This window comes from Triticum aestivum, chromosome 7A (assembly GCF_018294505.1).
Source record: "Triticum aestivum cultivar Chinese Spring chromosome 7A, IWGSC CS RefSeq v2.1, whole genome shotgun sequence".
NCBI classification, from domain to species: domain Eukaryota; kingdom Viridiplantae; phylum Streptophyta; class Magnoliopsida; order Poales; family Poaceae; genus Triticum; species Triticum aestivum.
The window spans coordinates 586,545,229-586,558,778 of record NC_057812.1 but is presented as its reverse complement, the minus strand read 5'-3'; positions in this window follow the sequence as shown (position 1 = coordinate 586,558,778).

Here is a 13,550-nt window from a genome sequence, read left to right as displayed (position 1 = left end):
CCCGCCCAAGTCGGAGCTACAGCAGGCATATTGATGAACCGGCTGTATCAAGCAGTGCGCGAAACAGTAACCCGCCGCGAGGGCATAACCCGGCGGGTGGCGGTGCTAATGCCCAGGATGTGGTTGATCACGATCGAGCACGTCGAGAAGCCGAGTTAGAAGCACAATATGCGGCTCGTCAGCTTACTCCGGTTCGTCCAACTACTTCGGTGGAACCAGACGTGGTTTTCAGTTCTTTGGGGTGTCCTGTCTTACCCCGGCCCTACGTTACGTGCAGCTGCCCAAGGACTTCAAGGGTCCTCGTAAGGTGCCCAATTACACTGCCGATTTACCCCCTGAGTCATGGGTTGAGAGCTATGATATGACGATGGAGATGCTGGACGTGGATAATGCGGCATGTGCTAAGTACTTCACCATGATGTTGGAAGGAACAACTCGCACTTGGTTAAAAAGTTTACCAGTTAGCTCCATCGGGTCATGGGCCGAGTTAAAAAACCGGTTTATCCAAAATTTCAAAGATACATGCAAACAGCCCATGTCAATTATAGACTTAGCCGCCTGTGTTCAATAGGAAGGGGAGTCTACAACCCATTGGGTGAAGCGGGTATTAGCTATTCTGCATTCATCAGACCGCATCAATGCTGACACAGCAGTCTTAACATTAGAAGGCAATTGCCGGTTTACGCCTTTGAAGCTGAAGTTGGGAAGGCTCAAGCATCACTGCAATGACATGTCCACGCTTATGGCAGCTCTGGTTAAGTATGCTAATTCAGATAGTACCAAGGACCCTGAGTCTAAAGATGAAAAGACGAGGAAGGGAAAGAAGAATGGCAGTGCCAAGGGGAAGCAGCATAACCTGGCGGGCCATGGAAACAACGGTAAGCGCAAGGCAGATAACAACTTGGATTTTGTGGCTAACACCAACACCTAGGATAATGGTCAACGCCATAAGGGTAAACCGCCCCAGCGGGGTAGAGGTTCAGGTCCCAATCTTGAACGCCTGTTAAATGAGCCTTGCCCAAAGCACGGGTCGCAAGAGAGGCTAGCTACGCACCTTTGGAAGGATTGTTTCATCATGCGGGAGTTTAAAAATTCAAGTTCTTTCCAATATGACCAGGGACCGCTCGGCAGTTCAGGGGCGGTTCTCATGGGCCGGGTTATGGCGGAGGCAGCTCCGGTTCAGGATTCCAAGGCAACCAAACCGGACATGGCAATCAAGGCAATCAGAGCGACCAGGGAGGTTATAATCATCAGGGGAGTCAGCAGCAACAACAATCAGGTTGTTAGAGTAATCTGAAGCAGTTGAATAGTGGGCAGTACCATGTCTTCACCACTAGTTTGCGTAAGTGTGATCAGAAGCTTCATAAAACGGTAGTAAACTCCGTTGAACCGGCAGTGCCTCATTATCTGTGCTGGTCTGAACAACCCATTATGTGGAGTCGAGAGGATCATCCACCCCGGGTTGATAATCCGGGTCACCTGGCATTAGTGGTGGCACCTCAGGTTGGGGGGTACAAGTTCACCAAGGTACTCATGGATGGAGGGAGCAGTATCAATATCCTTTATTATGAAACCTTCCATCGCATGGGGTTGACAAATAAGAATCTTAAACCGTCGAACACCATCTTTCATGGTGTGGTGCCTGGTAAATCGGCGTACCCAGTTGGTAAGATAGCCCTAAAGGTTGCTTTTGGAGATGATCATGATTCAAGATCAGAAACATTGACTTTTGAAGTGGCGAAAATCAAGAGCCCATATCATGCCCTGTTTGGGCGGCCAGCTTATGCTAAGTTCATGGCAAGGCCCTGTTATGTTTATCTGCAGCTCAAGATGTTGGGTCATAAGGGGACCATCACAGTGCATGGGAGCCGAAAGATTGCTTTGGAATGTGAAGAAGGTGATGCGGCCTATGCTGAGTCGGTTTGTGCAACGGAGGAGTTGAAGTTTTACAAAGACAATGTTGATCCGGCAGATATGACTTCCCTGAAAAAACCAACTACAGAGCATGATCCAGCTTTGAAGTTTAAATCGGCCAAGGAGACTAACTTGGTTGACTTTGTTCCTAGCGATACATCCAGGCAGTTCGGTATCAGCGCTAACCTGGATCCGAAATAGGAAGGCGCGCTCATCGAGTTCATCCGTGAGAACCAGGACATCTTTGCATGGAAACCTTCTGACATGCCAGCTGTACCGAGGGAACTCGCTGAGCACGCTCTTAATATAGATCCTAAGTTTAAACCGGCCAGGTAGTTTCTCCGCTGCTTCAATGAAGAAAGGCGCAAGGCTATTGGTGAGGAGGTAGCCTAGCTTTTGGCAGCAGGGTTTATTGTGGAGGTCTTTCACCCTGAGTGGCCAGCTAATCCGGTGCTGGTGCTTAAGAAGAACGGCACTTGGCATATGTGTGTAGACTATACAGATTTGAACAAGGCATGTCCAGCTAATCCCTTTGCTCTTCCTCGTATTGATCATATCATTGATGCTATGGCAGGTTGTGACCGTTTGTGTTTTCTAGACGCTTATTCTGGTTATCATCATATCAAAATGGCAGTTAAGGACCAGGAGAAGACAGCTTTCATAACTCCCTTTGGAGCCTTCTGCTATGTATTTATGCCTTTTGGGCTCAAGAGTGCCCAGGAAACTTATTAGTGTTGTGTCCAGAATTGTCTTCATGAACAGATTGGGCGCAATGTTCATGCTTATGTGGATGATATTGTGGTGAAGTCCAGAAAGGAGGAAACATTGATAGATGACTTGAAGGAGACTTTTGATAACCTCTGGGTTTATAAGATGATGCTTAATCCGGCTAAATGTGTCTTTGGTGTACCGGCAAGCAAGCTCTTGGGTTTTCTGGTGTCTAACAGGGGCATTGAAGCTAATCCGAAGAATATCAAAGCTATTACGTCTCTGTCTAAACCGGCGTGTATTAACGATGTGCAGCGGCTAGCGGGTCGTATTGCAGCATTGAGCCGGTTTATCAGCCGTTTGGGAGAAAAGGCAATCCCTCTGTATCAGATGATGAAGAAGACAGACCATTTCATCTCGAGTGATGCTGCCAATGAAGCCTTTAAGAGTTTAAAGCGACAGTTAGCTGAACCGCCTATCCTTGCTACTCCTGTTGATAAAGAGCCCTTGTTGCTATATGTGGCTTTTAATGCCCGGGCTGTTAGTGTGGCTATTGTTGTGGAGCGCAAGGAGGCCGGAAAGGAGTATCCGGTTCAACGGCCGGTTTATTACATCAGCGAGGTGCTTATTGAGTCCAAGCAGAGGTACCCACATTGGCAGAAGCTAATGTATGGGGTTTTCATGGCAAGCAGGAAGCTCAAGCATTATTTTCAGGGTCATCCTATCACAGTGGTCAGTTCTGCCCCCTTGGGGGATATCATCCAAAACAGAGAAGCAACTGGACGGATTGCCAAATGGGCTATTGAGCTTGGACCTCACGGGTTAAAATATACGCCTCGCACAGCAATCAAATCACAAGCACTTGTGGACTTCATCAATGATTGGACAGAGTTGCAGGCACCAGAGGAAAAGCCAGATAACACTTATTGGACTATTCATTTTGATGGGTCCAGACAATTGGAAGGCTCGGGGGCTGGAGTCATATTAACTTCCCCATGAGGTGATAAGTTTTGTTATGTTCTCCGTTTAATGTTCCCTTGCACTAATAATGCAGCTGAATATGAGGCCTTGCTCCATGGTCTTTGGATGGCTAAGGAGATGGACTTAAGCCGGGTTAAGTGCTTTGGTGACTCGGACCTGGTGGCTCAACAGGTGTCTGGCACTTGGGATTCCAAGGATCCACTCATGGCGGCGTATCGATGAGAGGTGGACATAGTGGCTGGTCATTTCAAGGGTTATCAGGCTGAACATATAGACTAGCAAAAGAATGAAGCGGCAGACGCTTTAAGTCGCTTAGGCTCTCAACGTAAACCGATGCCTCCCAATGTCTTCCTGGATGTGCTACATAATCCGTCGGTCAAGATACCTACAGAGGAGGATTTGGCTGTTCCTGACCCGAAGGCTCAATTGGTGGTGGCTCTTCATGTTATCCTAGATTGGACAGTCCCATACCTAGCGTACATGAACCGGAGCGAGTTACCGGATGATGAAACTTTGGCCCGGCAGATAATCCGGCGATCCAAGTCAATGACCATTATCAATGGGGAGTTGCATCATTGCAGCGTAACAGGGGCTTTTCAGTGTTGTGTGTCTCCTCAAGAAGGCTGTGAGATTTTGCGTGAGATCCACGAAGGAGATTGTGGTCACCATGCCGGTTCAAAATCCTTGGTAGCTAAGGCCTTTCGTCACAGTTTCTATTGGTTGACGGCTCATGCTGATGCTGAGGATTTGGTAAAGAGGTGTGACGGTTGTCAGAAGTTTGCACGCCGCGCTCATGTTCCGGCTCAAGAATTGAGGATGATTCCAATCACTTGGCCGTTTGCAACTTGGGGGTTGGATATGGTTGGGCCCTTTAAGAGGTCCAAGGACAAGAAGACCCACCTACTGGTGGCGATTGATAAGTTCACCAAGTGGGTAGAGGCAGAGCCAGTCAGTAAGTGTGATGCGGCCAGGGCGGTTCAATTCATCAAAAAGGTGATCTTCCGTTTTGGTTTTCCACACAGCATCATAACTGATAATGGTACTAATCTGTCCAAGGGTGCTATGGAAGAATTTTGTCAACGAGAGCACATCCGGCTTGACGTGTCATCAGTGGCTCACCCCCAATCTAATGGTCAAGCAGAGAGAGCCAATCAAGAGATTTTGAGAGGCATCAAGCCCCGGCTTATGGTTCCTTTAAAGCGGACGCCGGGTTGTTGGGTGGATGAGTTACCTTCCGTGTTATGGAGTATCAACACCACACCGAATAGATCTACGGATTACACGCCCTTCTTCATGGTTTACGGAGCAGAGGCGGTTCTCCCTAGTGACATCCGTCATGACTCGCCCTGTGTGGTGGCTTAGGTTGAAGCTAATAATGAGAAAGCACGTCAGGACTCACTGGACCTGTTGGATGAGGAGTGTGATCTCGCAGCGGCACATTTGGTGATTTATCAACAAGATCTGTGATGTTATCACAGCCGCCGGGTTAAGACCAGAACTTTTCAAGAAGGCGATCTGGTGCTCCGGATCATCCAGGATCAGACTGATATGCACAAGTTGTCCCCACCTTGGGAAGGACCTTTTGTGGTCAGCAAAAATCTACACAATGGATCATACTACCTTATCGATGTTCGAGAGCGCAAAGACTCACGTAAATCGGAGGAGGAGACCCAACGGCCGTGGAATATAGCTCATCTTCGGCCTTACTATACTTGAGCCACGGGCTCTTCTTATGTACATAATTATGACAATGTATATATTATGATCAAAATAATAAACCGGAGCCTCAGCTAAAGCAGGGTCTCTGTTGTTTTTATTACATCATGTGTGCTTACATGGGGGCTTCTGTTTATAAAGCGGAGTTCTATTGATTCGGCTTATAAAGCCACACATATCAAAGGAAATCACTAGGGTCCTTGGTCGTATTCGAACCATAGCTACACCTATTGATCGGCCTAAGGCCAAAAGGAAATCACTAGGGGGCTTGGTCGTATTCGAACCATAGCTACACCTCTTGATCGGCTTAAGGCCAAAGGGAAATCATGTGGGGCCAAAGAGAGTGTTGCAACAACACAACTCAAACATAGGCACCCACCGAGCACAGCTCAAATGTTGCTTGGGGGCTCTTTACTTCTCAAAGAACAAAGAGCTTGCACCCTTGTAATAGGCTATCGAGCCAGGCTTGGAAGCCAGATGTATTCACCTAAAACCCCGGGTTATCCTGCCTTTTTAAGTAAGCCACTCCGTCCAGGTAAACCTGGTATGACCCGCCGAACGTTTGACAAGTCAATCTCATAGACCCTGAACTTGTCAAAGTTAAAACGACGATTGGTTAATGATTGAGGTCCATCTTAAAAGGCTTCGCAAAATGGTTTAACTCAGTGGCCTGGCAGCCCATGAAAAGCCTCTATTTAGGGCCTGGCAGCCCATGAAAAGCCTTGCATATCTTTTTTATGTTTTTGCCAAGTTTTTTCTCCTTTGGTGAGATTTATAATATTTTATGATAAACCGGCATTTATTGACCCGAGTTAGCTTTCAACAATAAGTTGTAAGTACATGATCAGTTATAATCCGGTGTTTATTGACCCGGTCTGGTTTCGACTACAAGTCACCAGCATCATATATGGATACACCGGTGTTTATTATAACCCGGTACAGTTTTATCATAAACCGGCAAAACAGGGAAGGAGTTATCAATACTCAAGATTGGGGTTATTACCCTAAAATATACAAAAGTTGGTCAACCAACAGAGTGATTCAATATCACAGGTATCATTTCTTTCATCTTTGATTATTTTCAAAGTACAGCCTTAGTTATAAACCCTGGCTATATATTTGGGCATCATGACCCGTCCAGCGGTAAACCGCCAAGACACTTTCAAATTTCTTACATGCTGGAACAGTTTGCATAACACTACTACGGATTATGAACATAATATATCCTGAAGCAAGCTGGATTAATAGTATCGGGCAACATAAATATGCATGATGGCATAGCAGACCAAGTATTTTGAACTAGCCTATTACAAGGCGCTTTAAGGCCCAAGAAGAATAATTGTTTTCAGCAAGGGTGGCAGTACACAGAAAGATAAAACGGCCTCCAGATCATGACTCGTCACCAGGCTGACTTGACGGCTGTGGGTCATCTTGCACTGGTGCGTCCTCCTCCTCCTCTCTATCCAATGGCCGGAAATCAATGGTTGCCCAATCGATTTTAGTTAAAGCTTGGAACACAGCTTCATCACTTATAAGGTTGGAGGGGTCGACATCAGGGGCATAGGTGTGCTTACGAATTGGCGGAGTAAGGTCTTCTACATCATGTGTTGGCGCAGGATATCTTTTCTGATCGGAATCATAAACCGGCTGATAGTGAGAGATATCTGTTTCCTCAGCCAATTTGCTCGCTATGGGGCGCATTTCCCTTGTCAACCTTCAAAGATCATCGTTGTTAAATTCTGAACCGTCCTCCTTTATGCCAGGGTAGCCACTGCCTATATCCGAAGGTTCAAGATCTGGTATCCATGCCTTCGGCTGAATTAGCACAGTCAGCGCACCTGACCTTGCAGCTGATCTTTTTAGTTCGTCCAACCGGGCGGGCATCATTGACAGCTTCTCAATGGTTTCCTTTATCAAGGTTGGAGGCGGTTTGTTATGCGCAGCGGTGCAAATGGCCCGTTGGGCTCCGGAATATAACTGCTCTATCAGCGTATAGGCAGCCTTCAGCTTCATCCGCATATCAGAGCCCAGATGGGTAATGTGAGTTCCCGTGTCATTGCAAGCATCAGTAAACTGGCAACTGATGAGATAATGTATATTGAAAAGCTTCAGATGAGGATACTTACCAAACACAGCAGAGGTCATGGCATTTATTTGCCGCTTTAAGCAGGTCAGTTCTTCGACCACCGGTTTAAGGGCTGCTTCTACGTCTTCAGCTCTCTTTTGTAATCCAGTTTTCTTTGTGCCCCAATCTGCCCGTTCCTCGTTAAAAGCTTCATTTAGCTTCTCCATGGCTGCTAAGGCACTGGTCAATTCGTCTTTGGCTTTGCAAGTTTCTGTTTGCTGAGATTTGATGTTTTCTTGAAGATCAATAGTTTGGGCTTCCTTTTTGCTTAGCTCAGCCTATAAGAGAAGGACATATTATGAGGTGGCAGTGAATATTTGAAGTACAAGTTATACACTTGGCACTTGGGGGCTAATGCCTATTTGCTTGATTATCAGAAATTTTTTACAAGTCCCAAGCACAATACAAGTATTATTCTTGACACTTGGGGGCTAATGTACTTTTGCTCAAAGTAACATTGGTTAAAGTCTCGGTTTAGCTTGGAAAGATAAACCGGCCCTTGGGGGCTACACAGGAGAAAGTTACAAGAATACAATGTGAAAGCATCGGTTCATCTTAAAAGGACCAACCGACCCTTGGAGGATAAGCGTGCAGAGTTGAGATATTGCAAAGTCCCGGTTTAGATTGGCATCATAAATTGGCCCTTGGGGGCTACTGGAGTTGGTACTTGAAATTGGACATAAGAGAGAAACAGTTATGTAGTTACCTCATATCGCTCCTTCATCAGATTAACTAAATTGGCTTCGTAGTCACGGTTTGTGTACAGACGGTTTAAAAAACCAGAATGAAGTTCCTAGGCGTTGAGGTGGGCATAGCTTGACAAGTCTGTGCTCCATTTGCCTTTGCCCATAGCGGAAAGTTCCTCCTTGGCACTATGCTTTGATAACTCAACAGGATTGCCAGGGGTGGTGTGGCCAATGTCAGTAATTATAACATCATCTTCCTTGTCACCGGCAGCCTTTACTGGAGTTGACGGTTTATCAGCAGCCTTAGCTGGACTAGACGGTTTATCATCAGTACGGACCGGGCTTGTCGGTTTATCAGCATGGCATGTTGCATCAACTTCTACTTGTTCAACAAAATCATGATCTTGAGGGGGTGGATCATCAAACATGGCATCAGCATTTGGTCCTCCCGGTTCTGGAATTCTCTCCGGTTCAACAACCACATGGTCATCAGACGGTTTATTCACCTGAGCTTTCTTGCTGGGTCTGGCCTTGGCCCTGAAAGGAAAAGATATAAAGGTCAGTAGAACATGCAAGTATGAAGCGTCAAAAGATTAAGTTTAAAGTATTTACCCAGGAACAGTCTTAAGAGGAGGGAGCTATGTGGCCATTGACTCGACAGATGATGAATGAGGTGTTCCCTAATAATTGGAATCGGACGGATTAAGGGGTTGTCGAAAATAACCTTCCTTGGGATAAAAAGGATCGGAAGTGGGTGAGACCTCAGATTAACACTTCCGAACCGGAGTGTTCGGTAAACCGGCTGAAGTGACTACTTGGCCGATGTGCCGGGTTGTGCGGCGAGCTTCGTGTTGCTGCTTCTTCAAAAGAAAGTGTGGGTCCAAGTGAGCTAGGGGTGAGACAATCTTACTTTCTGGATTTCTTGACAGATTTTTTGTGTTGGCAGAGGGTCTGAACCGGAGGAAAGGATAATTACCTCTGCATCAGCTTAGCTGCCTTCAGCGTCATCCTGATAATAATCATTGTCAATGAGGTGTATGAAAAATGAACCAAGAGAGTCAAGTTCTACCTCTGAGGCCGGATTATCAAGATCTTCATCGAGGTTAAAACCGGTGGATTCAACTGCCTTCTTCTTGGCAGGTCTCTTGACAACCTTCGTCTTCGGTCGAGGGGTCTTGGCCGGTTTATCTTGAGGTTTCTTCTTCCAAAATAGGTTGTCACCCTGTTAAAAGATTGACAGAGGATATAAAAGATTGCACAGTTAAGAATATCAAGTACAAAGCAGGAGTGAGGCAATTCTTACAGTTGGCGGTTTATTCAATGTATAAAAGGGACTTAACCCGGTCCTACTGCAGACAGCTGGTGGTTCATTCAGCATCTTCTTAATAGACTCAGTAACTTCAGCCTCTGTTAGCTGAATATCAATATGATGTTGAGGATCTTTTGAGTCCCCTGTGTACTCACACATTAAACCGGGGCGACGGCTTGATGGTAAAATACTCCAAGATATCCAGCAACGAAGAAAGTCCACTCCTGTCAAACCGTTAGCCATGAAAGCTCTGAGCTTGGCGAGTTGTGGTGCGTATGTGGACCGTTCCTTAGCAGCCAGTCGTTGTGGAAATGGGTGTGTGTTGGTAAGCCGGTGAGCACGATAACCCGGCAGAGGGTTCTCATCTTCAGGGGAAGTATCCTTACAGTAGAACCAAGTTTGGTTCCAATCCTTAGGATGACTGTGAAGTTTGGTGTGAGGGAAGCTGACATCCTTCCTTTTCTGAATGGAGACGCCGCCAAGTTCAGTGTTGGGCCCATCTACGAATTCAGTACGATGGTTCAAATAGAAAAAATCCTGGAACAATTCAACAGTTGGCTCTTCTTGCAGATAGGCTTCACAAAACACTTGAAAGTCGCAAATATTGGACACAGAGTTGGGTCCAATATCTTGAGGGTGGATCTGGAAGCTGGCAAGCACATCACGGAAAAACTTGGATCCGGGTGGTAACCACGGTTCATGTGATCAACAAATACCACTACCTTACCGTCTTTTTGGGTAGGAGGATTTTCTGGACCGGGAATACGCCAGTGGATTTTGCTTTGTTTTGGTAAAACGCCAGTTCTGACGCATCCATCTAGCTGCTCTTTAGTAACCCGAGAAGGGACCCAGTTACAAGCATAAAATTGTTTGGCCATTTCGAATGAGGAGCTGGAAAAGATTGATGCCGGTTTAAGACTCATGGTTAGCAAGCATAAGGCGTAGCAGGTTAAGGAAAAAGCATTCAAGCATGCAAAATTGTTAAACCGGAGGTTGATGCTATTATAAATGGTAAAGTGACTGGCGGTTTACGAGGGGACTAATGGCATATGGCAGATTATTTTCTAAAGGACAAAACCGCCTACACAGACAATGAAAGTACAGATCTGAAGCAAAAAATGACTAAGTAAGGAAAAACAAGATTCACATGTTCACATTGGAATTTTGGATCTACCACATGTCAGGAAAAGGAAAATATTTAGACCTAAAAATTGGTGCCTGAGCAGTTTGGGAAATTCCAGATCGGATTTTCACACACAAAGAACATGGTTTGATGACAAAATAAGGGTTATCATTACTACCACATGGAAGTACATCAAGTTTGGAGTCCATTACATAAGGATCTAATGAAGAATAAGGGAAGAACACAATGAAGTTTCTATGAACTCGCGCGAACCCTAGCAAATCTATAGAGGAAAGGAAGAACAACTTACTAAAGCTGTGAAACAGCGGAGAGGCGCTACGGGTTTCTGGTACAGTCAGGGTGATGCAGCGGCCGGAGTTGAGGCAGAAGCGAAGGTCGACGACGACGGCGGCGCTTGAGTGTTGAGGCGACGCAAGATAGAAGATAGACAAAGAGGCAACAGGAGGAAAGGAAAGGGACCCTCGGCCCTATTTATAAGACAAAGAGATAGGCGACAGGCGCAGAAATCAAGGAGCCCAAAAAATGGATATGCAGCAAAGTTGTTGCCTCGATTGTTGGAGGATCATATAATTAATGAAGGGTATCTTCGGTTTTAATGAACAGGTGACGTCATGGCGGTTTATTATGAACCTGGAAGATGACGTCACGACAGTTTACAAGATCTATGCGAAGGTGCGGAAGGAGGAATTTTTCTAAGTATTGAAGATTGACATGAACGAGATCAAATCAATCTGGGGCCTAATGTTGGGGATATTACTATTAAGTATAAACCGGCCATGAGGGGCTGGGTTATGTCCACAGGGAGTTAGTCATGTTTGAAGCCCATGAAGACAAGAGGTATGGCGCTTTACAGAGGAGATCTAACATGAAGGCCCAGGGCCCAAAGGCGGATTAGAGCCCGTAGGCATAAACCGCCATATGATATGAAACTTATGTTTTAAGGCAAGGAAAGGTAGAAACCGAGCCGGGCACGTTTATGAGCCGGCCTCGGGATTCTATAAACTGTCGGGAGTCAACCTGTGTATATAAAGGGACGACCCGGCGGCGGTTTAGGGACAGACAACAATAACTCGAGATACAGGCAAAGCGGATTCGCTCCCTGGTCATCGAAACCCTAGCAATTCCATCACAACTGGAGTAGGCTTTCACCTTCATCGTAAGGGGCCGAACCAGTATAATTCCTTGCATCCCTTGTCCACTTTAACCCCTTTAAGCTAACCCGTCGCGATGGCTCCACGACTAAGTCCTTTCACTAGGAGATCTGCCGTGACAAAACCACGACAGTCCCAGCGAAAACCCTAACGGTCACATTTTGAACTAAATCGGTCTGACCGAGTTGTATGATTTGGTCCCACCGAGTTTGGTGATTTGTGTGTAACGGTTAGATATTGTGTGGAGGCTATTTATACCCCTCCACCCACTCTTCATTCGTGGAGAGAGCCATCAGAACATGCCTACACTTCCAACATACATTTTTCTGAGAGAGAACCACCTACACTTGTGTTGAGGTCAAGATATTCCATTCCAACCACATAAATCTTGATCTCTAGCCTTCCCAAGTTGCTTTCCACTCAAATCATCTTTCCACCAAATCCAAATCCTATGAGAGAGAGTTGAGTGTTGGGGAGACTATCATTTGAAGCACAAGAGCAAGGAGTTCATCATCAACACACCATTTGTTACCTCTTGGAGAGTGGTGTCTCCTAGATTGGTTAGGTGTCACTTGGGAGCCTCTGTCAAGATTGTGCAGTTGAACCAAGGAGTTTGTAAGGGCAAGGAGATCGTCTACTTCGTGAAGATCTACCCGAGTGAGGCAAGTCCTTCATGGGTGACGACCATGGTGAGGTAGACAAGGTTGCTTCTTCGTGGACCCTTCATGGGCGGAGCCCTTCGTGGACTCGCGCAACTGTTACCCTTCGTGGGTTGAAGTCTCCATCAACGTGGATGTACGATAGCACCACCTATCGGAACCATGCCAAAAATCTCCGTGTCTCCAATTGCGTTTGCACACTCCAATCCCATCCCTTTACATTCTTGCAACGTGCATGCTTTACTTTCCACTGCTCATATACTCTTGTCATGCTTGCTTGATATGTATTGTGAATGTTTAAACTTGTGCCAAAACTCTACTTAAATCTAAAGAAGTTAAAAACTGCAAGTTTTCTTGACTAGAGTCTATCCCCCCCCATCTAGACACCTCTTCTCGATCCTTTCAGCATGACGGGGCGGATCCAGCCGGATCCCGCCAGATCCGGGTGGTGGGGCAGCGAAATGGAGCCGGCGGCGAGCTCGGAGCTCCTTCTCCTGTTCATGGCGCCGAGAGAGAGAGAGATGGGGGGATTAGGGTTAGGAGGAGAAGGAGATGGGGAAGGGAGCGGTGGTCGGCGACCTGGGGGGCGGCGGAGCACGGCGAGATGACGGCGGGGTCCTCGGGGAAGAGGAGCGGACGGGCGGCGAGCGCTCTTGATCCCCTCGAGATCGAGCGGGAGGAGCGGGACGACTGGGTCGGGCACCAGCGGTCGCGGTCGGTGCGGTCGGGCCCGGGTGGGCCGGCTACGGGATGCGCCGGGCCGCGTGGGGTGGGGAGGTGGAGCGGACGAGGTAGCAGCACGGGGTTGGCTGTGGGCGACAGCGGGTGGACAGGTGGCACGCTGGGACTGGTGGAGGGCGGCGGCTGCGGCGGTTGACGAGGGCGTTGGCTCGCCTGGATCCGCCAAGTGGCGGCGCGCGGGTGGACGGGCGCGGAATGCAAGGAGGGAGGCGGCTAGAGGTAGGTGGATGACTAGGCTTCCAAATCTGGCAAGGGGAGGTGTTTAAATAGGCAGGGTTAGGGTTAGGGGGATTTTGGAGCGTTTCGGAGCACCCAATCGCGATCCGACAGTTCTGATCAAGAGAAGGGTTTAGCTGGGTTAGGTGGGATGTGGAGAGTGGGTTGGGCTTGATACGTCTCCGTCGTATCTACTTTTC